Genomic DNA, 27749 nt, shown 5'->3' with positions numbered 1-27749 from the left:
TTACTCTGGAAGGACTTACAGTTTTGAGTTTTGTGCACTGCAACTTCTCTGCTTACAAAAAGCAGTGATGGTGTAGAGATGGTGTCCTTAGTTGAGATAAACAACACCTTATCCTCGAGTTGATAACAACTACGCTGTCATTGTAGTACAATTGTACCCTCACAGTGTAATCCGACATGCTTAAACTTGCAGAAAAAGGATATTTTCCACTGCCTGCATGCACTTCTGCTATGTTTAACATATAGTTGGCTCACAGATATGAATTGATATGTCCAAACAAACGTGACTTTATAGGGAGCATATGCTTTTATATATGAGTATATGCCTTTGCCTATAGGGACTATTTTGTAAAGAAGCTTTTAGTTGGACATGTTTCTGAATAAGAATCAAAGTATTAGAAAAGTCTTTGTTGAGAAACTGTGACCCAGTCTTCACAGCTAGACATGTTTTTGATTCGCAGGCGGTGTAGTTGCCTATTTAAGTACTGCTTGTAAGGCCTTGGCCAGTGTAGATTTGCTATCACATGGCCCTGTCACAGGTGTTACTGTCAGCTGTGCAGGATATTGAGGAGGAATAAGACGTTGGCAAATGTTGTAAAATGGATGTAATTGGTGTAGATTTGAACAGAAAATCTCAGTTTTCACACAGCTTTATAGGCACTGATCGCAAACTTCACCAAACCCCAAACATAACAATGTTGGTAAGGAGAGGACTCCCTCACACTACCTCAGTCCTCTTTTCAGTCCTCTGTCAAAGTTTATTTTCGGATGACAGCTCCCTTGGACTTTCTTACCTTCACCAAGACAGATGTGTTTTCATTACTCCTTGTTTTTCTGTTCCCTTGGGAGCAGGAATAAGCCAAAACTACATCGACAAAGGACAAACCTGATTAATGATGGTGTCTGTGCCGCAAGCAATGGCTCAAACTTGACGATATTTTTTGATTTATGCCAATATTAATCTGCAAACCAAGCCTCACATCTCCTGGTTAGAACCTATATTTATGCTCCCAGTCAATCCAAATTGGCACCAAGACTGCCAAGCTTGAAGTGACATCAATGTCAGTAATGTTTTTATTTGTTAAAAAATATATAGTACATGAAATCAGGAAACTTTGACTACAGGGGGTCATGATATGTCTAATAATTGTTGATGTTGAAATCCAAAGTGACAAAGCTTGACAGGAAGTAGGATCATATCTTAGGAACTGGTCCTAACAACAAACTTGGTCTGCACACGCTTGTTTTCAGTTGCTGTTATCTCTGTATTTCATTCAGAGACAGCTATTAGTGATGACTTTGGACCTTACCAGCGTGGGTGTTAGGATGAGACAGTTTCTTTCCTCTACAGTCACCCCACCCCCACCGGAGACACACTGTGTACTTGGCGCAGGAAGTGGTGCTATCACATTCTGTGTCACAGCCACGCAGTTATATTAAATGTGAGAGGAGGACCAGCAGTCTGGGAAATATGAGTCAGGTTTTTAGTTTTGAGAACTCTGCAAAAGTCATCACATCATGATTGAGCAGGAGCCTCAGAGATTGGTCCTCTTTATTTTTCAACCAAGATAAAATTAGAAAGAAAGAAAGGTTTCAGAATAAATTCTTCTTGGGGTTTGCTTCTCGCAGTTATGATAAATAGTTCCCAGCACTCAGATCCTCTTTTCTTGAAATGAGCTCATTATCTTACTGTATGTATAACTATTTCTAAGGATTTATACATCCTCGCTTTTCTTTTGTCTTCCTTCATTACTACCATTTAATTCCTTGCCGTGTCTTTGCTTTTGCTTCATGAAATCTCTTTGTTTGAACAAACAGCAAAGCCAAGTCAGTCTGACAACTAAACAGACTAAGCATATGACAGTGAACTAGTGTATGTTAAATTAACCTACATTAGCCCAGTGCAATTAAGCTAAATTTTCCTCACTTACCGTTTTCTATTGATAGATAAGTCAAAACGTCCTATTGCCGAAAGCGCCAAGATTTGTAATCTTGCCATATTTGAAAGGGCACCTGCAGTTAATGCTAAGCTACCACCGCTCTGAGGGCTCAAGAGACTTGAGCTCTGGTTGTGCATGGAGGCAGAGTGCAGGGTGCCACCCCTCAGAACGTTAACCTCAACTCGGTGCTGCTTTTCTTGTCATCCGGGTTGTATGCAGCTTGTCTCTGGGAGCACAGTGGTTTGGAATCGTTGAGGGCATCTCTGCTCACTCATGTTGTTTTTTTCTACCATTTAGGAAAGCAGCAAAGGAGAGCAGCAGGGTGTGTCAGGGCCAAATGAGATGCAGGTGTTTAGTTTAATATACCGAAAAAGTTGCGGCTTCGGGATCTTTCTCACACTTAGTTTAAAGTATGATCTCTCTTTCTACATTGAGTATTTCGGTGCGCACCATACTGTTGTGAACAAACTAAAACGGTGACGTAAAAAAAATGTCACAGTAGTCTTATAATGTGTTAAAATGTCCCACCTGTTCAGATTGAAGGCATCTGCGTGCTCACCAACATTGTTCAAAGCATTTTTTTAGGAGGACAGCACAGCAGGACTGCTGGGCATTGGGAGAGGCAGCAGGTAATGGTAGTATGACACAAAACTCTTAAGGGAAAGATCATTGAAATAGCTCAGGCAATATAAACAGTTGTCAAAACTAGATTGGGCTGGTTGTTTTTCTTTTCTTTTCTTGACGAAAGCGAGTTTACATTATGGAGAAATGCCAAATATTAAAATGTCAGGGAATTATTAATCAGACGATGGTTCTGATTAAAAAAAATGTTTAAATTTCAAAAATAAATTTAGGGGCTCAGATAGAAAATTCTGAAATTTTGCATAGCTGTCATTTCTCTAATGGACACATTTATGTACTATTTGTGCTCACTGTGGTCATCTGTGCCGCCTTACAGGAACCAAAAGTTTAGATTGTGTAAAAATGAGTTTTTATTAAGAAACAGGACCCCCATCCCCCTTGGTGGTCAAGTATCTTATCAAGTTTGCGCCCCCATTTTACAACATAATCAGGTGCCCATGACTGAGTCCAGTGTACTCTGACAAATGTGAACTCTTGCTGTAGATTTCAACAAATCAGTCTTTCAATAGGACATTCAACCCAGATGATTGATTTCTTGCAACTGTTTTTTACCATAGCATATTATATGATTCAAATAAGCATTAATAACCACTCTCTGACACAATGTGTGCCTTGTGTGGAAGCATCTGTATTCATGATGATTATCCATGTTTTCTCTTTAATTTGCCACCTATCTGTACTGTATGTCGCCATCAGTTTACAATATGTTTGAACATAAAAGCTGTCACTGTTAGAATTATGCATGTATCTGACTCATTACTGTCCAGTGATATGATTATTAACTGTCTGCTGTTTCCTTTGAATCCAGAGGTGACTGCCTCAAAGTAGATGGTGCAAGATGCAAGCTCTAAGAGCTCTCTTCTGAAAAAAAAAGTTTATAAGTGACATATTAAAGTCAAAAGGAAAAAAACCTTCTAAGTGCTGTATTTGCCATGTGTTACTCCTGAGCAACAAAGATGTGCAATAGATACAGGATGCTGTTTGAACTTCAAAACGTTGAGCGTTCCTGTAAACGGATCAAGATTCCTATGACTTTGATTCCCCAAAGCAAATGCACAGTAGAAATAGAATATTAAACTCTAGGATTATGTAAGAATGACCTTAAGATTTATCTGCTTGACGGAGAAAAAATACACAAGTAATGTAAATTACAACACCATCTTAAAAAACGGCAGAAATTAAGTGGGTGTTCATAATACAGTCAGTGTTAGCACAGTGGACTTGGAGCCTCCCTCTTCCTCATAAAGCTGCTGTGGCAAAGATGTAAGCTTCCAAATGAGCTTGGGATTGGTTTGAGTGAGTCAAGCTCATGTTATAATGTCAAAGTGGTTAAGCCCCCGGCCATCTTTAAAGAGCTTTCAGCTGCCACGCGGCAAATAGGGAGGAGGAGGACGGGATAGAAAGGAGCAGTGACTGACAGAGAGAGTGAAGAGAAGTTTTTTCGGCACAAGATGGAGAAGGCGGAGGAAAGTGATCTCATTAGGTTAAAGTGACACACAGTGACAATTAAAAATGTGCAAGTGGTAAAGACAGAAAAAAGAGGAAGTCAGTGATCTCACACCAGCAAACACACAGCTTGGAGTCAGAGATGACTAAGCTTTACTTTCATGGATTTGTCAGTGCCTCAGCCCAACTGAAGCCTCTGGCTGTGACATGCTAATGTTTGCCCTCTTCAAAGGAATTTCCCATTGCTTCTGTGAGTTACATTAAAGAGGACTATCAGAGGCTGTGCCATAATGAGTGATGTATGGAGTTCTACTTAGCATTCTTAATGTGATGTACTAAATCTTGTAGGATGGAAAGAAAGCAGTCTTGTTGAGTCAGAGGCACTTTCTGTTCAGTAGAAGTGTACTTCAAGCAAAAATCAGACAAGAAGCTCCAGTCAAAATAGTCATTACTTAAGATAAAGGAGAAACTGGTTACATTTCAAGATAGACTCCCCACCGACATCCTTCAAGCTTCAGTTTTGTCAGTACTGGCTGTGGTATTTTTTTATATGAATCATCTAGTATTACATGCTTACCCCCCTCCCCCTTCTGTAATGAATCCACTGTCCTTGACTGGACGGCTCTGTCTTTGGCAAGGTTAACTGTAAAATGTACCTCTGTTAATTTTTTTTTTTCCCCTGCCAAAGTGGTGTTTATTATGTAGAGCACTGCTCATATCGTTTACTCCTACAACGCTGATTGCTTTTTCCACCTATGCTAATTACACATCTCTCACCTGTGTATCCTCAGCATTATCCAACTCAGATTGGATGTGCATGTAAAGCAGTAATCAGCCACCAAGGTCAGAGAGATATGCCATCTCATCCTCAGCATTTTTTTCTTCTTTAATCAGTTAAATCATTCTTAACCTCAGCTGCCGCACACTTGTAGTGACACATCTGACAGTCAGTGAATCACCTACTGAAATCCCGCAGATGACTTACTGACTCCAAAAACGGCCTCAGCGAAATGAGGATTCAGGCCAGCTCTCTCGTCAGCGAGTCTCTGCTTCTGATTGTAAAGGACAGCACACAGGTCATGATGGTTCCTCTGAAAAGGTGACACTAATTCAGGATATGGACCTGGAAGTTTGTGGTCGTTGTTGCATTTGTTTAATCGCAGGAAGAGGAACCATTTCTTCATCTGGAAAAGAAAAGTTAATGGAGTTGAAGTTTGTTTGGGCTCAAAGATCTGGCATCAACTTCCACGTTCACGTGTATGTGACTTTGTATTTTTAATTGGCAAGGCGATCAACATGCATTATGGTTTAAACTTAGTTCTTAAAGATTTATGTGGGTTTGAACCGTGCTAAAGTAAATATAATTCAAACCAGTACAAAAAAATGCTGTCCTGTTCCTTCATCAAAGGGACAGGTTATCATTCTGCAAAGGCTTTATATCCTTTTCCCCGGTCTTCATAGTCGTCTGTTCTTCAGCTAAAACATCTTACATGACATCAAAGAATAACAACCAATTTAGTAGTTTATTCAACTCTGTGTGGTGTTCTACATATGTCTTCGTTTCTGTGTATGTTGCACAATCCTTTTGAAATTATTCATCCATATAAAATTGCAAATATAAATCCTGTATCATCACACAAAATTACAGTGGAATTAATCCTTGTTCACCTCATCTGTCAAGCACCGTCCACAAATTGGTTATGCATTTTTCCAAGATCCCCTCTCCTTGTGAGAATATCATTACTTGCCTTTTAATATCCCCCCAAACTGAATTAGGAGTGGCATGAACATGAAAAAAGATATGAAAACATAGTGTGTGTTAGCTCATTCTCACTCTTTGGTGTTGTGATTTGTCTCAATTTACAATTCAGTCCAATATGTACAGACTTGTCTTAGCTGTACAAAGATAGGGCCTTCCCAGAATGAGGACTCTGTGTGAGTTGCTCCACTTTTTTGTTTGGATGCCATGCGGTTTCATACCGCCTCTGTGTGCATGAGGCTTTAACTGTAACTGTTGTTGCTGAAGTGATGCCAGAACATCCACACTCTTCCGTCTGTGAGTTGCCAATAGAAGTTATAGATTATGAATTGTGACATTTCAAAGATAAATGGCCTCTGACTTGAGTTAATATCAATCCTTTATTAATGGGTTAACAAGATAAATGGTTCAGTCCCTTTGAGTGTGCTTTCAATAAAGACATGTAGGAAGATGTTGTGCTGGGAAGGACTGCTTTACAGCAATAATCGACTGTCAGTCACTTGAAATGCTTTCATATTCGGAGCAATGAAACTGTTTAAACTTACTGACTTTGAACATGGCATTTAGTTAACAAAAGACATTCACTGTATTGATATACTGTCCATTAGGGGTGGAACGGTACAAAAAACTCACGGTTCGGTACCTCGGTTTGACCCCTACGGTTCGGTACATTTTCGGTACAGTGCCGAAGGAGGCGTGTAGCGAGGTTTGAGCACATGTAATAGATATCTGAATCCTGCCTCTTCTACAGTGGAATATGGGCGCATAGCAGATGCGATGTAAATTCCAATTGCTTCGGTAATTTTTTTTGCTCTGCATGTATTCGTATCATGGGGTTGTTGTAATACATTTGGGAGACGTAATTGGACACTTTTCTTCCGTCTCGTCCCGGTGATAGGGATTTCTGGGTGGTGTCGCTTGATATGTGTTAACATATTTGATGTGTTCCCACTCACGTAATGAACAGGTGTCGAACAACGACGACAGACCGTCTTTGTTTTGTCAACCACTCGCTCTCCATCGCTATTATAACTCACAGGGAACCCGAAGTTATCCCACACCACTGACTTAAATGATGATGGTGGGTCTTCTAATTCTTCGCCACTCGCCATTGTTAGCTCTCTCTCGCAACATCAACCCAGCAGCGGTACCTTCCCACAGAGTACAGTTTGTATTTGAAGGTGGAGTTTGCTATCTAGACCAATCCAGGCATGCATACATATCTCTACGGACCAATTAGAGCTTGCATGTGTCAGTGTTTAAATGGGTCCTGAAGGAAACTCTTGCAAAGTAACAGTTCCACGTTCAGATCAATATTAAACTTCCGTACCGTGTGTATTCTGCGTGGCAATGCACGTACCGAACCGTGACCCCCGTACCGTGACGGTTCGGCACGAATACATATACCGTGCTGGCCCTACTGTCCATATATAGGTTTAACCTATGTTCATCAGATATGAAAATGAATAATTATTGATATTTTATTGTTGAATTCTATAATTCCCATGAGTGCAAGAAATATTTCCTATAGGTTTGTTTTTGAGGAATTCTTTATACTCTTTGAAACTCAATAATAAAAATTCTCCTTTTTTCTGTGCTTAGAGCATATATTAGGGTTTCTGATGTCACTGGGTGTTCTGAGGATATTACTTTTTTTTTTTTTAGTAGTCTTCAGTATCTGAAATGCTCACTGTGTCTTTAAAGTTCCTTTCCCAAAAAAAAGCCTTCTATGCTCTGATAGGTCAGCTGATTGGTCAAAAATAGCAGAGAACAAGAAGGTTGCTCATTTTTAGTTTAAAGTGTAACAAATTAGCCAAGAGGCAGGCTTCATGCAAATGTTTTTCACGGTGATGTATATAAGTGAGGGAAGAAACTGCCAGCAAGGCGCTTGAGGCAACACAGCAGCAGTGTTTCCTGTGACAAAAAAAACTCTGTGGACCTTGGTTGTTGTCTAACTTTGCAGACCTTTAACTTGCCCAAAAAAGCTATATACTACACATAAGGATTGATCTTGTTTTTCTTTAAGACACTCTGTAGTGATAGAAGGAGTTGGAGGAAATGTGTCAGTGTTGATGACGGGGAATGCTATGACAAAAATCTTCTGTGCAGCGTGACTTCTCCATTTTGGGAGGTCCCTTGAGACTGTGCCACAGATGTGGAAATAGAAATCTGGGATGTTTTCTGATTGAAGTAAAACCCATGCAGCAAGAGGAGCAATGCTTTAACTGTCTCCAGAAAAAGTCAGCATATGTGTGTCCTAATATGGGAGATCTCCACTTTTTGCCCCTTGGTTTGGGCTCCATAAAATGAAACGTTCTGCCAAAATAAAAAAGATAGATAAATAAAAAAGCATGTTTAAAAGCACAGCCCTGTTTTTGCAGCGTTGAATAGTGGTATCCATTTTAGTTGCAACCCATTAAGCCCCAAATGTATTCTGTAGATTGTGAACAGTGAGGATGGCAGACAAAGCCTTTTGATGCTTTAGGACTTTCTCCCTCTGTGCTTTGAGGAAAGATAAGGGGCTTTATAGCATTATAGTTTGAAATCAGGCCAGTAACATCTGAAAGTTTACAGAAATGATTGCAGTACAAATATTCAGCTTCAACAAAATGTTTTATTTATTTCTTTTTAATCTGACAGCAGTCAGAAAAATAACTGGTCTCTAGTCAAAGAATTACATTTAAGTTATATCATGTAATAACCATCATTAACATTCTAACATACTCACAGCTCATCAAAGGAATGAGTTATCTTTCTGCAAAGACTTTATATGCTCTTTCCCGTTATTCATTGTTGTCTGGTCTTCAGCTAAAACATCTTACACAGCATCAAAGACAATCAGCGCATAGACCATTTTGTTTTTGTACACAGAACATGTGGATCAAAGCCTTGTTGACGTCCAATGACTTTCTCAACTTCATATGCCTTGAAATTTAAAAGTATAGCAACCATTTTTTGACACAAGCTCAGATGCTGTACATCATAAATTGAGCGCGTCAAATCTATGTAAAGTTTGAATCTCAACAAACCTTAAAGGGATAGTTTGCCTCTTTTGACATGAAGCTGTATGACATCCCATACTAGCAATATCGTGCATGAACATTGACTTACCCCCTACTGCGTACTGTGAGCCGAGTTCCAGCCTCGTTTTGGTGTTAACGAAGGTAGTCCAGCTAGTTGGCTGGGGCCACAAAAATAAAGCGTTTTGCTTCTCAAAACAATATGCGTTCAAAAAGAGTAATACATTTGCATCACAAAATCGTTCATCCAGAAAAAGTCAGACCTCACAATCGCTTGGCGCTATTTTCTCTCTACCTTCGTATCACTGCAATGCTGTGTAGACCGTGCAGACCAAAGTCCAGACCGAGCAGTCCCCTGCTCCCGAGCAGTAAACACCGTAACAGGCGCGGCTGTCGGCAGGCGGCAACACGCAGTGATACGAAGGGAGAGAAAATAGCGCCAAGCGATTGTGAGGTCTGACCTTTTCCTGGACAATGATTTTGTGATGCAAATGTATTACTCTTTTGAACACATATTGTTTTGAGAAGCAAAACGCTTTATTTTTGTGGCCCCAGCCAACTAGCCGGACTACCTTCGTCAACACCAAAACGAGGCTGGAACTCGGCTCACAGTACGCAGTAGGGGGTAAGTCAATGTTCATAAACGATATTGCTAGTATGGGATGTCATACAGCTTCATGTCAAAAGAGGCGAACTATCCCTTTAAGATATCAGTGTTTATGTATATGTGTTTGCCCTTAATATTTGGTTCCAATGGAAACAGATACACCAAGCTTTTCACAAAAATAGTTTCTTCTTAAAAAAAAAAAGAATTCAGCTTTTTCTTGTTATCCAAACACCTGACACAAATTAAATCATTATATCAATTTCCCGCTAGAACAAATCATTGTGTATTCTTGAAGAAACACCTGCACAGTGGTACGCATGCAGTCTCTGCTGCTGCTGATCTGGAGATGTATGAGTGATCAATGACTGTCCAGATGTCTGCATCATGCCTGTCCTCATTGAAAGGAAAAACAACCCCACAGATTGAGGGGCATGCGAGGACCATTTACGCACTGTTATACTGAGGAAGAGCTTATTGAAACCACTCTCTACTTAGCCTGGACTCCTTTACATGCCCCCCTGTCCCTTTTTCTCCACTAAAATGGTTTATCTAAGCTGCTTTTTCTTTTGCATTATCTCTGTGAAAATGGGATGATAGATATAATTGGATTGCATTGTTTATTAGATTATAGAGTTTGAAGAAAATGGACTTTCAAACACTGGAAACTTTTTTACATCTACAGTATGTAGGATGTCCTTTTCAGGTCAAACAACCATAAAATTGTCAGTCTTAAGCATCCCTTCTTGGGGTATCTCAAACTGGAGAAACCTTGAATTGACTGCATTTTAGTGAGTCATGTGCATTTTGTGGTCTCTAAAGCCTCTGTAACAATCACGATGTTACTAGGAAGCCACTTTTAAACATAACAACTGTGAGAGGGAGAGGAGTAAATAATAGTCTAATCTAAAGCTATAATAAAGCGGGTAACTTAGCCATTGCTTCAGTCCAAAATAGCACAGGCAACTTAAATAAAGCCTATATCCATATACTGACTTCTCACTGTCATGCTAGCTTAACAGGCTACTGTTTCAGCTCAGTATGTGCAGTACTCTGCCATCAGTCTGAGTGGTCTTTCTTTATCTATGAACATCCCACAGGCTTTTACAGTAGGCCAGCTTGTTCTTGTCCTACTTTCCAACGTGCCTCTCCTCCCTCCTTGTTTGTTAAATGTGATGTGCTGGCTGTCCTTTCACCGACCTCTCTGAGTTATCAGACAATGAAGGCACTAGGCATGGACTGGAGGTAGGGTGCCTTGGTCTGTGCCCATCCATCTTGTTTGTCTTTGTGATATTTGATTCCCTCCTTTTTGCGCAAGCATCTCCACTGTTACACATCCATCTTTTGCTTCCCAAAAATTTGGGGACGTCTGGTCAGATATTGCCACCAGGTCATTTGTTTTACTCTAGGTTCTATACCCCCAAGCCCACTTTCTTCTCTTCTCTATTTTCTCTTCAAATGGCCAAGCTTCTTGCTTGTAACTCACAAAGGACCCCCTGACGCTGTCCAAGTCTAACAATATCACAACAGCAAGGAAGGAATGAGGTTCGACTTTTTCCCATCTCCAGCTGCTCTCAACCAATAAACAACATGTTGAATTGAGAATCAGTGCCACAGTTAGGTTGTTGGCAGAACCTCTGCCCATATTTCAGACAGCAGTAATAGCATCATTGTCAATTATATGGGTATCAATGGGCTGTAATTGAATGCAGCTTATTCTGTTATACATATGAATGTCTCCTGGTGGGGCATGGAAATTGTCTCCTGAGGTCCACAGTGCAATAAAGACAGGAAAGACCTTAATAACAACAATTGCAGTATAATGGCTGTTATCTGTCAGCTTAATTGAAAACTTAGGTGTCATATTGCAGCTCTGTTTTCAGAGAAACCTCTTCACAAGTCTGGTGATGTTTATATTGCACCGTCCTTTCCCCACGTTGGAAATAATCTTGTTACTAGCAAGACCACACGCTCACACACAGGGGTTGGTCTGATGTGAACACTTGTAAACCTGAGGCTCTCTTCACTTTTCTCATATTGCCATTCAGGAACCTTGCTGAGAGGCCATACAGTTTACTGGTAGCTTCATCTACATTTCTCTTACAAAGCTTGGCTGGAGGCTGTAACCTTCAATGTTTCACTCACTGATAAGATTGCCAAAAGTCATGTTGGGCACAGACATGGCTGTAACACACGAGGTGTCTGTCTGTCCAAGTGTGTAATGGTGGACACTAATGTGCAGTCAACCTGTCAGTCAGTTCACCAGCTTCAGCTGTTAACCCAGTTTTGTCCCAGGTAAAAATGGAAATCTGTCAAAACTGATGTCATCCATTGAAATTCTTGCACTGAATTATGTAACTATGAGTGAAATTCTACCTGTCATCGGAAGCTCCTTTGTACATCATATTCAAAGAACACTGAGGTTCTCCAGGTTATGCATTCAACGCTCCGTTCTCCCAGGCTCTTTGTAGAAAGTGCTCCTTGGCTAATATAGGAAATCAATAATAGACCCTATGATAAGATCCTCATTAAGCCCTGGAAGAAATTTAGAGTAAACCCTGATTAAATATTTCTGAAACGAATAAGAACACAAAACACACAAACACATCCATTCACAAAGCACACAGAGGCCTCAGGATCTAAGATGATAAGCTGAGGTATGAATGTGTTTATATGTTCAATGCTGCTCATACACACACATGCACACTCACAGAGACATAGACAAGCTACTTTTACAGCTGCAAAATGGAAATGGTTTTTATCATTATTTCTATCTCACCTCCTCCAGTCACATAATTTAAAATAAGTAATAAATGATCCAATTATAGCTTCCCATTCATATAATGAGAGAACTGAGATAACAAAGAAAAGCAAGCTGAAGAAATGTATTGTTTAGTCCAAGTCTCTAATTCCATCCTCGCCCCCTCTTCCTCACTGCTCTGGCTATCCATCTGTCAATGAAGTCCAAAAAGCTGGTCATCTGTATTTGTGTGCATTTGTGTGTTTTGTTGCTTAAGTCTGTGAATGGTGACGCATAATAAGTTTCTTCTTCAGTGTCTTTATTTTGGATTTTTTGCCCTTCTTCCTTAGATGCAGGCACAGAAGGACAGACAGATCGGCAGGTGTTGTCTGCCTGGAGTTCGTGGTCAACTGCACCATGTGTGCGCCTGTGTTAGTGTGCAGGTGCATGCTCCAGGATGCATGTTTCTGTGCGTTTGTGTGACTCTGTAAGTGTGTCAGTGTGTGTTTGTTTCAGTGTGTTTTAGTGTGGTTGTGTACGTGGCGGTGGATATGCACAGTTTGCTTTTTGTGTGTGCATGTGTCTATTAGCTTAAAGCCATGCCTTTCCCGCTTGAGCCAGGTCCTGCAGAGCTGGCATGCTGCTATCACAGTCGGCCTGCATTTTACCAGCAGTCTCCATTTATACCGTCTGCCACTTGACTATCCACAGCTGAAACATATATGGAATTATATAAGGCAATATGTGAGGGTAACATATTACAAGGTTAACATATTGATACTATATACCACTTCACACTATATAAAATGATCAGAATACATCACAAAGATAGTTACAATCATATCAAACCAAGTAATTGTTTCAAGTAATTTGCATCAAAGTTAATGTGACTTTGTTGATGTTCTTTTTAAGTTCTTTTTTTGGGTCATCCTCGCAATTTTTTAAGTTATTCTAAAACATAGATTGTATCCAACTTGTCTCTGATTCCCTGCCACTGTCCCGTGGAAACGATGTCCATCTCTATGAATAACTACCCAAATCAATCTAAATATATATTTAAAAAAAGGCTTTCAAAGGCTGGTCACATTATTTTCTTCAGACATTTATTGGCATTACAGTTGTCCAACCTTTGCAACTTTATCTCAGTTATCAGTGGTTTGAAAAAGTTTTTATGAATTGTGCCACTAAGAACTTAAGCAGTATTTGGAAGTTGCTGAGAAATTAACACTGATGCTGCCACAGTAAAATGATTTCCTCTACATTTCTTGTAAGTTAACTTAGGGGACAAAAAAAAGTAACGGGAAAGGTGAATTAATCTGTGTCTTGCTCTAAAAATGCATCCCCCCAAGACCAAATGTTTAATTTGGAACTTGTGGAGTCAAACTCATTATTGTTCAAGAGCAGAAACCTGGCATCCACTGATGGAGTTTTATTTTCAACCTGCTGTGATGCATGACTTTTCAGCTCTGAGAACAGCATGAGTTGGCTGTTTTTCTACAACTTTCTTTTGTCTTTATTTTAGTACTCTCTACAGCTCATGGAATGGAGGAAGTTCAAAGAACAAATGAAAATAGGTGGTAACCCACATTTTCTTACATGCAGCTAACCAGCAGTTATGTGCTGTGATTGAGATCTAGTATCCTGAAGAGGCTCTTAAAATGTACATAATCAATATATATGTATAAATATATCCATATATATTCCTCCTGAAGAACAACTTTTTGGCTTAGTAACTATTTTCAAGATTGTTTATCAATTAATTCTGAAATCCACATTTTATTCCATTGTACAGACAAGTTCTGTATTAAGATATGCAGAACTGTGGTGGTTAATGTTTCAACATGGGTCTACAGCCACTCTCACTGGTGCTTTGCAAACTCTCATCAGTGTGTTATAGCATTTTGCTGCTATTTTGGTGCACACTCTGAAATATTTGGAACAGTCCATCTGAGGTACTTCTTTTGGTTGTGTTGGTACAGCTGCTAGTCCTTTAGCCTTTGCCCTGCTGTGAAATGGACGGAACTCAAAGTGGCAGTGAAACTAAGTATTAAAATTATGGAGAGCCGTTGTCTGTGCTTTTCTTCTGTGCTTCTTTGTTATTTGTTGTTTTTGGTGCGTCATCCTCTTTGCGATGAAGTCGGTTGTTGTAGACTTTTTTCAGTTCAAGCTACTTTCAACCAGTCAGCATTCAACCAGTGCATAGCATCATCTTTGAGGACTTGCTGCTTTTAGGGTTTTTGGAGGATTGCATGCAAGTCTTTCTGCTTTGTTTGAATACTTAAAATCTCTTGCTGGTATACTTGGGCCATAACTATTGACACAAACAAATTACAGTATTTGGGAAGAGTTATATACATTGTAGGCTATAATTTAAAGTGGGATCAAGACAACCAAGAATGTATCATTCTTGAGCCATAAAAGATAAAAAAAAAATGTTTAACAGTTCGAGCATACGTCATCAGCATTCTTCACATTACAATATTATGGATGATCTAAAAAAGGACCACTTTAATTAAAACTATTCTTATTAAACAACATGAACCCTAACAATTTGACAAAATATTTGAGAAAGACTGGTGAACAACTGTAATGTCTACACCTCACTGGTATTTCCTTAGCCCACAAACAAAGGCAGTTCAGTGCAATCTCTGTACTCATTTTGGCATTAAAACATGCTCTGACCACCTCTTAATATAGCCACAGAATGATTCATTCACAGATGTAATCAAAAAAGCTGACCTGGAGTCAAAGCAAGTGAATGCTGTTTTAGATGTGCAAGCCTGTGTGCAACAACTTGTCGCATTGGATAAATTGTCTTTTCCCTGCACATGAATAAACACCTGTAGTCATAACATAGCATCCGTAATTGTATGTGTGTTTCAGCAACAGTCTCTGACTTCAGAGAGGGGCTGTGCATTTGCAAGAAAGACACTTCAGCAGCTTAATTAATTATTCACAGCATTGAGTCAGGATCTAAAGAAAAGCTTTTCTGCTGTATGGATGCAAAGATAGTTGTAGTGATTTATCTGTTCTTGTATGTGTGGCCATGCTTCTTGATATTTAGCACCTAAAACCTCTGTGTATGAATGAGTGTATGAATATTGTCAGTAACACCAAAAAATGATTCATTGTACATGTGCCTGTGTCATACTTACAACGTTGGATACAAAAAGATCTCTAAATGAATTGGTTTAAGGCCTAACCTGTAAATCAACAATACTGTTACCATGTAATTCTGTCTTTTGGATGAGTGAATTACAACATTTAATGAACTCCTTCAGAAAGTGGCAGGAAGAGATTGGAGCAGATTGTGTATTCATAACTGTCACAAAAAAGAGTAGAGCCCCGTGGTTTGCGTTTCCTTTGCCTTTGGGTAAAAAATATGGTTTTGGTTGAATGAATCGTGGATCAAGGCAAAGTAGATTATGACTTGTTTCCTTGGGAAAGCGCTTAAATTCAGCCATGTGCTTAACCAGTACCTAAAATAGAAAGTGTCCTACAATATTGTAGGACAATATTGGACATATATAATATACTGTTTAACTAATATTGTCGATTTATTACCAACATGGGCCATATTAAAAAAAAAGAGGACTCTTGATGTGGAGCTTGGTGTGGCTGTGCAGCAATTCAAATGCCTGATGTATGAATTGGAGGAGCTGCAACAACTCAAATGCCATAGTTTTTTTCTTTGTTTCTTTCTTTATGTCTGACTGTGTTTTTATAGGTTAGCATTATGTTTTGATCTGATATTATGTAAATGTGTATCCCAGAGTGAGTGTAAGATCAGTGGCTCGACAGTATGTAGATGTGCAGAATCGAGCTGTAAATCTCAAACATCAACACATTGAATTTATCAGCAAAATCTGAAACATTTCATCTCACATAATCATTTCTCAATTAGCCCAATTTTTCATCACGACTCGCATCGCATGCATGAATGCAGTCCAACACATTCTATCAGCGATAGAGTTTTTGCCTGGGCACTGAGCAGATATCTATAATGCATTACCTACATAAAGAGCCCAATCAGCAGATCCCCCCCCAGCCTGATACCTCAATCGGTTTCCCAATCTCATTTTTAATTTATTTTACTTTGCCCCAAACAAACCCAGCGCAGTAAAGTGCAGTTTTACATCAATACTTCAAATTCGCAGTGAGCAGTGAAGTGAGTCAAAAGTAGTTTGGCATGAATCCCACTCACATAAAGTGCCTTTCATTTGTCTTTTGCAAAAGTTCGTCTGAGGTTTATGAATGAGTTTAAAACTGTGTATCTATTCTCTAAGTGGACGGATCGGCATGTCATATTTTTACTTTAAAATCTCTTTCGCTTTGTTGGATTATGTTCTTGTTTAGATTCTTTTTGAAAAACACTTGAGAGCCGATATGAGATGACCTTTAACATTGCTAAGAGGTGTGTGTTTGTGTGGCTGTGTGATTTTGCGATTTTTCTTGACATTTCATCGCAAAAGGTCACAGCACTTTCGAGTTTTGTGTTTGTTGATTTCGTCCGGAAAATCACAGCTAACCACTGTGGTGCGACTGCTTTCACAAATCTCATAAATGTCGTTGATGTTTAGGGCAAACACTGTGTCTATAGCCCATTCTGCATTGTGTCACTGGACGACATTGGTCTTTTGTGTTACCTGAAGCCTCCCTCGTACTGTTTTGGTACATAGAAACCACAAGTTGTAATCTGTGTTCTCATGATAAAAAACAGTTCATTGATTATGTTTGCAAAGCTGTAAATATAAAATTCTGTCACCCACCAGCTATTGAAAACATGGCATAAAAGACAGAACACAGCTACTTTCAAATGGTAATGTCCCTTCAGAATGCTAAATAGTTTAATACTTGTGGGACTGATGAACAAAGGCATCTTACCGAATTTTTGAAGAAAAGATAAATCCATTGTACAGAACAAGAGCTCTTGGATGCACAATGATGCCTGACCTTAGAGAGCTGTTCACCTACAGATTTTAGGTGGCATTTGTCAAAGTGGTGCTGGGAAACTGGAACTCCTGTCCTGCTCTTCACACAGGCAACAAGAAGTAAAAAACAAAAAAAAGAAGCTGTCCAAAAGCACACATTCAAGTTTGTGTTAATGCCCTATCCAAACTTTTCTAAGATGCTATACTTGATCACAATTGATGAGTGAATGACTGCTCGAAAAAAGCCTCCAGCCCAACACTTGTCATAGGTTCTGTAACACTGCAGGTGTTCTAAAAGCAACTGGATTGTGGATGAGTAGGAGACTGCTGTATCTGAAATGTGTTAAAGCGAGATGGTGCCTTTGTTCTTCCCTCCAAGGTGTGGGAGAGGAGGAAGGGAGAGAAAGTAGGTCACACCAGAAAAGAAGACAACAAGGTGGAGCTGCTTGCTACTTTGCTGGCCGGCGCCTGCATACAATAGTTCCTCGGGCACCGGTTCTCAATTTGACTATTTTATACTGATTTGTCATGCTGCATGACAGAGATTTATCCTCAGCTTTGTGTGAGTTTGCGCACACATATTTGTACATGTGGGTGTGTGTCGGTCCCAAAGTAGCTCATGTTTTTTTGTCAGTTAACAAGTAAGCACAATGTGCCTTTATGGGTTCGTAACACATATAAAGTCTGACATGCTTTTCCTTGTATCTCTTCCAGGAATTGCCCCCCCTCTGATCAAGGCTTCTAAGAAATGAGCTGGCAATGTAAGTGCCTTGGCTGACCTCAAGACTCTGCTGGTAATGCGGCTTTTAAATTACTTCAACTGATTGAGAGTTGTAATTGGGCACACAATACTCGTCATGCGCATGTCACAGCCATGGACCCTTAACCTTTATCCCACTTCACATCACCACCAGGGACAGGATTCATCATTCATATAAGTCATTAGGAGCTAATTGCTATTCTCTGTTAAACATACAGATGATGAAATTCAAATATCAAACACAAACCTTTCCCACTGTATTAGACTATGGACTTGCCATATCTGGTTTAGGTTTGTCATGCAGGGAAGGCTCGAGGCACCATCAGTTTTGGATAAGGATGTGAGACTTTTCCTTGAGTTTTTCCAGAAGGTGCTGTGCTTCCATTAAAAGCCTATGAAGAGTGGTTCTTTGTACACCTGGAAACTGGTGTTGTTGCTTTGAAGCAGTTCTTCAGGAAGTGCCCTCCAGTGTTCGTTATTACAAAGATAAGACGCTGCAACTCTCAGAGATGCACTGCAGATAAGAACGTGAGATTTTAGGTGCAAATAGTTTTCCTTCATACTTTCACTTTTTATGGCATTAATATTTGTAGTAATCGCCTGTGCTGATAATACAAAGCTAAACCATTCCATTTTTCAAAGTCTTTCTGCAATTCAGGCCTTAAACCTGCATGGATTGAATTTGTTAGTTCAGTAAGCCAGTAACACCTCATGATATGGGGATTATATTGTGTTTTCCATTTACACAACCAACAGACAACTAGCTACATCAGCAGTATTCAGATTTGTTTTTCTGGCCAGCTGGCATACATAAGTAAAATATTCACACTCTCTCTGGCTTTGTTTGGGTCTCTTCTAATTCCAGAGAGAAGTATGCGTTCTCATTTCCAGGATGTCAAATGTTTTCAATGTCCTTGCCCTCTAATGTGCACACACACTGTGTCCTTTCAGATAGGAGCTTTGTTCAGCACCAATTGCTCCAATATCGTATGCCAAGGGCAGCACTTTTTGGAGTTTATACATAAAAACAAATGACAAAATCCTCTGAAAGTGTATGGAAGGGCTATTTCCTTGTCGTTTCACTCACTCTTTCACCAGTTGTTTGTGAAGGCGTAGGCATTACAGCTACTTTATTCGTTTTTTTTTCACAAGAATTGCAAGATTACATTTAGGCACTGAAACAACTTTGTAGTTACATTAAGGTCATGGTCACCACTTTTTATGTTAATTGATGAATACACCATTTTTACTATATGTACTAGCTGTTTTGTAATCTGGCGCTAAAGGCAGCATTCTCCATTGATTTGTGATACCAGGGGGCTCTGACGAAAGGGTAGCATAACACTGTTGGAGTGACAATGAGCTGGACAGGAAGCTTGCTACATGCTTCAATGGCCAAAAACAAATTTGGAGGTTGTAAAATCCAATAGATGAATTCATATGTATATATATATATATATTTTTTTTTTTTAATTTTATTTATTTAGTTATTTTTAATTATACATATATACATATTTTATTTTTTTATTATTTTTTTTTATTTTATATTTACATCCATGCTTCCTATGCGACATTAGCATACAAATATAGATTACATTCATACACACAGTAGCACTACAGATCCACACATGTGCAGATATTACCTGTTTTTTTCCAGCATCAGGGGTGTTGCCAGTTTTCATGCTGTGGTTTGGAGATAACAGGAAGCTTCAATCACAGGTCTTTTATCAATTCATCGTGCAACACCCCTGATCAGAGACTCCCTTGGGTGGAGGAGGAGAGAGTGTAGCAGACATCACACCCACAATAGGCCATACTAAAACTGTTAAAATTGTACCCTGAGGCTCCATTTGACAGACTACACAGTGAGGTGGTGGTTAGCACTGTCGCCCCACAGCAAGAAGGTTCCTGGTTTGAATCTTGACTGGGGCTGGGTTAATTGGTGATTCTAAATTTACCGTAGGGGTGAGTGTGAGAGTTTACGGATTATTGTCTCGTTTGATTTTTTTTTTGATGGACTGGCAACCTGTCCAGGAAGTACTCTACCCATGGCTGTTTGGGAAGTCTCCGGCCGCCCGCCCCCTAAACCCTGAAAGAAAATGGATGGATGTTTCCACCAGCTTTTGGAAAGTAACTGTGTACATAAGTCGCACCGTGGCTTAGTAACACATTCATTATACAACATTCATGTGGCGGATCAATTCTATTTTCCTATTTAGGTCAAAGTGAGACGCGTTTGCCAAGGGTGACTTAATCAATGATGATGCCGCAGAGGAAAGGCAGAAAAGATGCTTCCACAATACTGATGAAACACTGTGATCAAAACTGAATGAGAATGTAAGAAGGAAAGCGAGGCTGCATTGGACAGCTGTGATTGATGCGTTACTCTCTTCCAGCTATCTTCGCACACAGGTAATGAGACTCAGACAATTCCCCTGAATCACAGCCGACAACTTCCTATTTTGCCCGTTACAATATGAAGTGTTTACCCTATGAGGTTACAAAACCTCCTTTGAGTGCAGACAGTAAGAAGCAAAGTTGAAAACCATTTTAATGTATGAGTGCTCTCACTGTCCTACACATCTGTCATGTCATTTACACCCAAAGAATATGGCAGTATTTTATGTAATTTACTGCCGTTACAAAATGGGGTGTTAACCACTTTTTTTTCCCTAATGTTAGTTTCCCCCATGGCTGAAATACACTGCTTCCTCTGCGGTATTTACAGATGAGTCACTCCAGAAAAAGCATGTTGAAAAGATCATTTAAAATAAATGAAGACAAAGCCACCCGTAAAAACACACAAGACACTAACTGTGAGCAGAAGTTGTAAAAAGTTAATTGTCTCTCTGTGTTACTATATCAAGGTCGGAACTCTGAAATCCTATGTGCAGAGATCCACAAGTTCCTGCGTTAGTGCAGTTTAACAGGATAATGAGTCTCAGTGGTGATGTTTAAACCAAAGACTGAAGGAAAGCTCATGGGAGACTTGTAAAGTAATAAAAGCCCCTTTGTAAATCACAGCCTGAAACAACAGAGTAGAACAAAAGACCTTTAACTACAGATTGTAGTAGTGCAAATAAAGCATTGAATTATGGTTTCTTTACTTTTGTGTGTTGGAAAAACACATTAATTCATTTAATTTGCATGGTGCAATGTATTTTCTGAGATAAAACTGAACTGAACTAAAACTGGTTCTGACAGGGTATTTAAAAAAATAACACAATACATTTCTCACCTGACTCTTATGAAACACTGTTGTCCAATTTTCCACTTTCACTCTGTGTATTGAGTCAGTAACTTCTCAGCCAGGGGGAGTGTGTCAAATCCACAATTCTATGGGTCCTAACACATAAATTGACCCATTTCACCTTCCCAAAAGGAAGTTACAGCATTCACGTTGTTACAATTTCTGTTGACGTCTTCATAAGGAAGGGATGAAAATTTATACCTGCTGCTGAAGAGCAGATGAAAACTAGGTAAGAGGATTAGTTGGATAAGGGGGCCCTCGAAAACATGGTCCTAAAAATCCAGTTGCCTCCCGTTTAAGTGAGATAAGTTAGCCAAAGCTCCAGGAATATTATGTGAAAATTGAAAATGTTCCTTGTGATCATGTGTGGTCTAGTGTCAGCGACTGGGACATATATTTTTGAAGGTTTGAAACTTGCTCTGTATTCTAAGCCTTATAGAAATTTAATAACCTGCTGAGAAATGAGGTGCAGATATTCCTGTCCCCCTCGAGATGAATTTCTAATCCCTGGGGCAAGTCCTTTACTTTCATCTAGCACCATCATCAGTTACAGATGATAATTTGACAGTAGCCTATATTTAGTTTATAACCAACTATCTAGAAAACTAATGCCATTCCCTTCAAACCTAACATGCTATTACTAACTATATTAATGTGCTTGCATGCTAAAATATCCTAAAACTGGTAATGACTACGTTCGAAAACCCTCAGTGCCCCCCTCAGTTTAAATCCTATATAGTAGACTTAAAGTATCCCACAATGCACTGTGAGAAATAGTGCAGGACTGATGGTCACTAATCTGGTTACTATATTATCTCATCAATGCATGGTGCTAAAACAAAGATGGCAGACAATCCAGTAGACCCGAAGCATAAACCTGTCATAAAAATGCAAACTATACCCGAAAATTTTCAAGTTTGTTTTACCAGTTTCTCAGCAAAATAAGTCATAACTTTATATTGCTACTATAAATCCTATCAGTAAAATGTATATTTTATGAAATAATAGATAAAAAGGTTTATTTTTCTTTATAACTGCAAGACATATACATCATTGTGGCATCGTGCCTACTGCATGCGCTCATGTTAGCATTTTTTCTGTGAGCACATCACCATCCTGATGTTAAGCTCAGCACCACATGACGAGAGAGCAGACTGGAAAAACTGGACTTTGCACATTCAGCATTTTGAGTGTGCACATTTACTGTTTTTTTCCCCCCTCATTAAGTATTGCTAATGTTGAAGTTTGGATTGCTTGGACAGAGCAAACATTTTATTCTGTTACTTTGAGCTTTGAGATAGAAAATGATTTCCTTTTAAATGGGAACAGAGATCTACTGAAATCATTTGCTCAACCAATCCGATGTTTTAGAACAGAATTCAGAAATTCAAGTCGAGTCCTCGACTGACCCACTTAGCAGCCTGCAGTTGCCTGACAGCAAAACAACTACAAACACTTAGCAAAATACATCCATGTGACGTGGGCAACAGTTCCATAGTATCAGGGCTGTAGCTCATATCTATTAAATGTCACAGCTCTACGTGACATACAGCATAGCATGTGGGGCATCTTTTCTTGTCCTGCTGGTTTTATGACTGTTTTCATGATTCAGTGGCTCATCCCTGAACCACTGACAAGTTGATAAGTTGAAAGATAGCCATTAGGGTATTACTGTGACGTCACATGGGGGATTTTGAGACACAAATGTATTTTTGACCCACATGCTATCCAGTGAGGACCCCTTCTCTTCCTCCCACAACATATAGTGACCTTTTACATCCCAACAGGAAGTGACTTTTCTTTTTTTTTTTTTTTTTTTTATTAGGCAAATCACAAAAGTAGAAGTCAAATATATAACACATTTACAAGCCATAGTTTTTTGTTTTTTTTGCCAAACAACTTAACCCACACACCCAACGGAAGTGACTTTTCACTCCTTTGCAGCAGGTGATCTCACGCTGCTGCATCCTATGTAAGGTTTATGGCTGCGTTCATGTCTTAAACCGAGATTGTGTGTCAGGTCAAGGGCATTTTCTAAGTTGGTGAGGTTTAAAGCTTATCCTAGTGGGATTTATAACGTGGCTGCGGTTGATCATTAAAGGGCTGTGAGTGACTGCCGCTGAACACTCACACACATGCAATGCGGCAACTCCCAGACAAAACAGGACTTCAATGAGATTGACTGAAAAGGGATTTTTGAGGTTTTATTGTGAAGCTTGATGGACTGAAAAAGTTTAAACATTTCTGTCTGCACTCTGAGGGTTAACCCCAGTTTTAGTTATACACAAAAAGATGAAAAACTGGTTGAATGTTGACCAAACTTCGAATCTTCACTTATTGATGTTATTTGTGTTGTTAACCAGCGCATAAACAGCAATTACCAACAGACTTGAAAGCTGCAGTTGGATTCAGTGAAATGAAATGTTGCGAAGGCTTCAGTGTGAAGGCGACTTAACGTTTGAATATTTTAACATTTGAAGTGGATCATATAATCTGTGGGAGAACATGGTCGAATGGTGTCTTTGCACTCCAGCATCCTAATATTTAAGCATTCATAAAAAGATATTCAAGTGCTGGTGTGTATGCAAGCACATCTCTCTGTCTTTTTGCATTCGTCATTTGGATTTGCCCTGAATCTAGAGAAAGAAGCCACAGCTGTAGCCCACAACCCTCTCTGTGCCTCACTGTGCGAGACATCCCTCTCCTCATTCGCACAAATAAAAATACATTCTCAAATGAAATAGTTCAAGGCTATGTCTGCCACTTTGTTCTGTATTAAAATTGGGATTAGATTATTTCTATCGAAGGTTAGTGCTTGAGTCTTCCTTATGTCAATTTAAGCAGCCTACTGAATTCCTCAATTTTCTACAACCCTATTAGCACAAGTCTATCCTTATAAAGTATTGACATGCATATCTCGATAACTGTGATCATTCCTACTCTTCATACAGACCACCTTCCAAGAGCATATCTGGTATAAAAATACAAAGTGCACAGCTCTCGCTCTGTGATGTGTGTTGCATTTAGATTCAAAGTTATTCTTTTGTTCTATTCCAAGTGTATTCAAAATGCAGCTCATGATAAATTGTTTTGCTCAATGCAATTGTTCTCACAGTTAAAGATGGGTTGGCCCAAAACTTTCAAAAAGGGATGTCAACTTGTTCAAAATGATGGGAGTAGCTTGAGAGTTGCTTATGAAATGGGGTATCAAGTTTTCAGCCAAGAATTTGAAGATTTTATGTGAATGCTACAACAAATGAATGCTCGGCGAATATGCTGATTACGCTTCATGGTTCTTCAGTGCTCGCCTTCTTTTAAAGTCACCGTCAAATCAAATGCGATGTTCAAGTGTCTTCTAATTTTGCACTGAACACATGCCTCTGTTTTTAATGAATCTAACGGCAAATGAACATGTCAGCCTGATATTTGAATTAGCGCCCTCATATGACACTTTGCAATGGAAATTTTTTTTTTAGGTTGGATCTAGGACCATTTACATATCACTCTCAGCGCGGTACAAGTCTAAGCTGCGGCAGTCACATTAAGCTCGTCTCCACTTTGCAGACATTATCCACTCGACATGAGCGAGATCGGCTGATTATCATCGCAGCACCATATAAAACTGTGTTAACACAAGACTGTGCGGAAAACTTGTGTGTCCGTGTGTAGGCACTTTGAATGAGTTTGCGACAGACTTTTACGACAAAGTTTTGAATATCATTTGGTAGAGTTGGTAGAACAACACAAATGAGATATCTTTGTCTTGTGCTTTGCAATCCATGCCCACGAACTGTGCACTTTTCCAAATGACTGCATAGAACAAGGAAGTGTTGCATTGTTTGACGCACTTCACTGCTGCTGCAGAGATACCGTTGTCACTCCCACAGTTCAGGATTCTCTTACCAATCGATGGTCTGCAGTGTTTTTACAACACTGTTTGATTTCCGCTCAACTGGTTTGGAACCTCGTGTGAAGTTTTAAAAAAGAGAATCAGTTGTGTTGAAAAACCTACGATGAAAAAAAAGCATTAAAAAAATAAAAAACTCCAGCAGACACATGGCAGTGGTGACAAGGTGAAGTGAAAGATTATGTGTTTGTCAAGCTAATAACAATTATGCTTTACTGAAAGCTAGTCAGAGGTCTTTATAACACTGACTGTGTCATAAGCCTAAACATGGAAATGCTATATTTTCAGCTGATCCCAATATGTTGTACAAAAAACTAAAATATTCATTGTTCAGATAGTTTGACATGCTGGTAGGAGACAGTTTTATCCCTTTTCCCAGCAAAAAATGACTTGTTTGTTAACCTGCTGCTGTTCCACCTTCATAGTTCACATATGCCAAACAGAAGGGGCTCAACCCTGCATCAGTGTGCGAATACACACAACAAGCCAGGATTGCAGAATCGACTCAGTAACGACAACATTGGTTAAAGTCGCATGTTCTGTGATACTGCTTTGCCTCTCTTTGTGGCTCCCTTGCTAGCATTAAGGCATGTCGAGGGAGGATCAACTTTGACCCAGATGCCACCTCTGCACTTTCATGCATGACACTGATGCAGAATGAAGGTGAATCAGTCCTGGCTTGAAAACTGTGCGTGAAGAGGCTTTTTGATTAGTTTTATACCTCACTTTTTGCGGCATGCCTGAAGCTGAAAGAAACATTCAAAGAAACAAGATGTATGTCAGAATGACTGAATGCTGTTCTTAAAAAGAGAGATGAAGCAGACTCCAGCACGTCATGTCAGGCTGCAGGTAACTACTTTTTTTAAGGCTAGATTAAAACAAATGATGTGTCAATCATTTGATTTACTTTGACATAGTGAAACATATTTACAGTCATAACCAGATTGTGTTTTTTTTCCCTCCATCTAATCGCAGTGTAATCTTGTCTGCCATAATGCAGAGGCCACAGCAGTGTGTGTTAGAAAAATATTACCGTAATATTAGCCACACTCTTCACATTAACTCACCCTGAATAGTCCATTTGGTAACATACTAGGTAGCTGCCATCCTATTTTGTTTAGACATTTCAAACCAAAGACTAACTCTTTGAAAGACATAATGAAAACATATTCTAAGTTGAAATATTTGCTTAGTTTCATAGCTCTTCTCATGGACTTTTACAGACTGATTAAAAAACTGAGATCTACTTAGCAAAGACATTCTGAACTGTTGCTTCTGCAACTGTGAGCAATGTGATCTTGCATGTCTGTATTTACTTAGCAGGCAGGTCTGTCTGAATAGAAAGGGAAAAAGAGAGGTATCCAGTTATTTTTAAAGGCACTGAAAAGCCAAGTAGGTAAAGTGTCCCGAGTGATATCAAAGATAGTTTGATAACGTCCTCATAAGATAGCCGTGAAGCTCCTAGAAAAATGTTTCGTAAAAGTGTCATTAGGACAAAGCGACATAAAGAACAGTGCTCAGTCACACAGTTGCAGTCAGAGAGTCAGTAAGTACATTTTTAGACATTTTAGGATATGAAATATGTAGCCCTTTCACATTTAGAATTGTAAAAATATTACCGTGTTGAATTTTAGTCACTCTGAGAAGGGAAAGAACCTTCTGTGATCTGTTCTAAGAGAGACGTTGATCACATTATGTAGGAGAAGTGGAGGGATCGGAGCCAGGAGCACACTGATAAAGCCATTGAAGTGTCCCACAGTGTCCCCCTCAACATAAGCTTAAAAGTGTTTCCTTTTTATTTAAGTGAAATATCAGCCCATGCCATTTCCTAGAAAACAATAAAATGTTCATATATATTTATGACTCATCGTGTACCGGAGGCGTAGACTTATTTTAGACTAATTTGGCTTTTGTTGAGCAGTTCCATACATGCAGTTCTTTCTCTTTGGAAGAGAATCGTGTCCTGGGTTGTTTTTATAGAAAACATGCAAATATGTGAAGAAGAATTCAGCTGGATGTTTCATTGAAACTGACAGTTTATTTTTGATGCACTATGGACAGACTGTTGGCATCCCCAGATTTATGCACAAATATTAACTAGTTTGGAACTTTTAGGCTTATTTACGAATACCAAGAGGCGAGGGTTTGGCTCGCAACCAGTCAGAGCAGCAAAGCATCTGATTGTAACACTGAGTGACATGTCTCTTATATCAAACCTACAGAGAAATGGTTGTGATTTTTCCTGAACCAGGCAACGGGAGACGGAAAGGGTGGGGGGGCAGGCGTATTCTGCCCGGGGCAGCAGCCACGAGGTGGTCATGGACACCATCCAGTTAAGCGCAGCCATTCCTCTGACTGCAACACATAACCAATAATGAAGTCCTTTTCATAAAAATGGAATGTATGAAAAATGCTTTACAGTGTAAGAGCACAAAGTAAAGGAGAAACGATGAAAAGATTTGCTAAACTTGTCAATTTGCATTGAGGAAACAGATAAAATAACTGAAAATTGCTTCATTTTAATTTGAATAGGAAAAAGGCCCTAGTGGACCATAAACATAAAATAAATAATATTGTATAAAATGTATAGTTGATGTTTTTTTAACATGCTACATCAGATATATTCTAAACAGCTAAACCAGACAGTAAAACAGGTAAATGAAAATAAATCAATGAATAAAGTAAATAGAATTCAATTAGTGGCCATGCAAAAAGCACATTAAAGATACATGCATATACCAACAGGTAAAA

General features: G+C 39.2%; 1 protein-coding gene across 6 annotated transcripts in view; it reads left to right on the top strand.

The window, feature by feature from the left end:
- dlgap4b (discs, large (Drosophila) homolog-associated protein 4b) overlaps window positions 1–27749 on the top strand; it is a 129004-nt gene that overhangs the window by 65353 nt on the left and 35902 nt on the right. For 5 of the 6 annotated variants that reach the window (XM_075460553.1, XM_075460549.1, XM_075460550.1 and 2 more), the window contains exon 3: window positions 17796–17875. The gene's annotated coding sequence lies outside the window, so the exon portion shown is untranslated. The remainder of the gene's footprint in view (window positions 1–17795; window positions 17876–27749) is intronic. The other variant, XM_075460548.1, reaches the window with a different exon arrangement.

Source organism: Odontesthes bonariensis, chromosome 3 (genome assembly GCF_027942865.1).
Source record: "Odontesthes bonariensis isolate fOdoBon6 chromosome 3, fOdoBon6.hap1, whole genome shotgun sequence".
NCBI classification, from domain to species: Eukaryota; Metazoa; Chordata; class Actinopteri; order Atheriniformes; family Atherinopsidae; genus Odontesthes; species Odontesthes bonariensis.
Note: the sequence above shows the minus strand (reverse complement) of the source record. Positions and strands in the feature narration are given on the sequence as shown.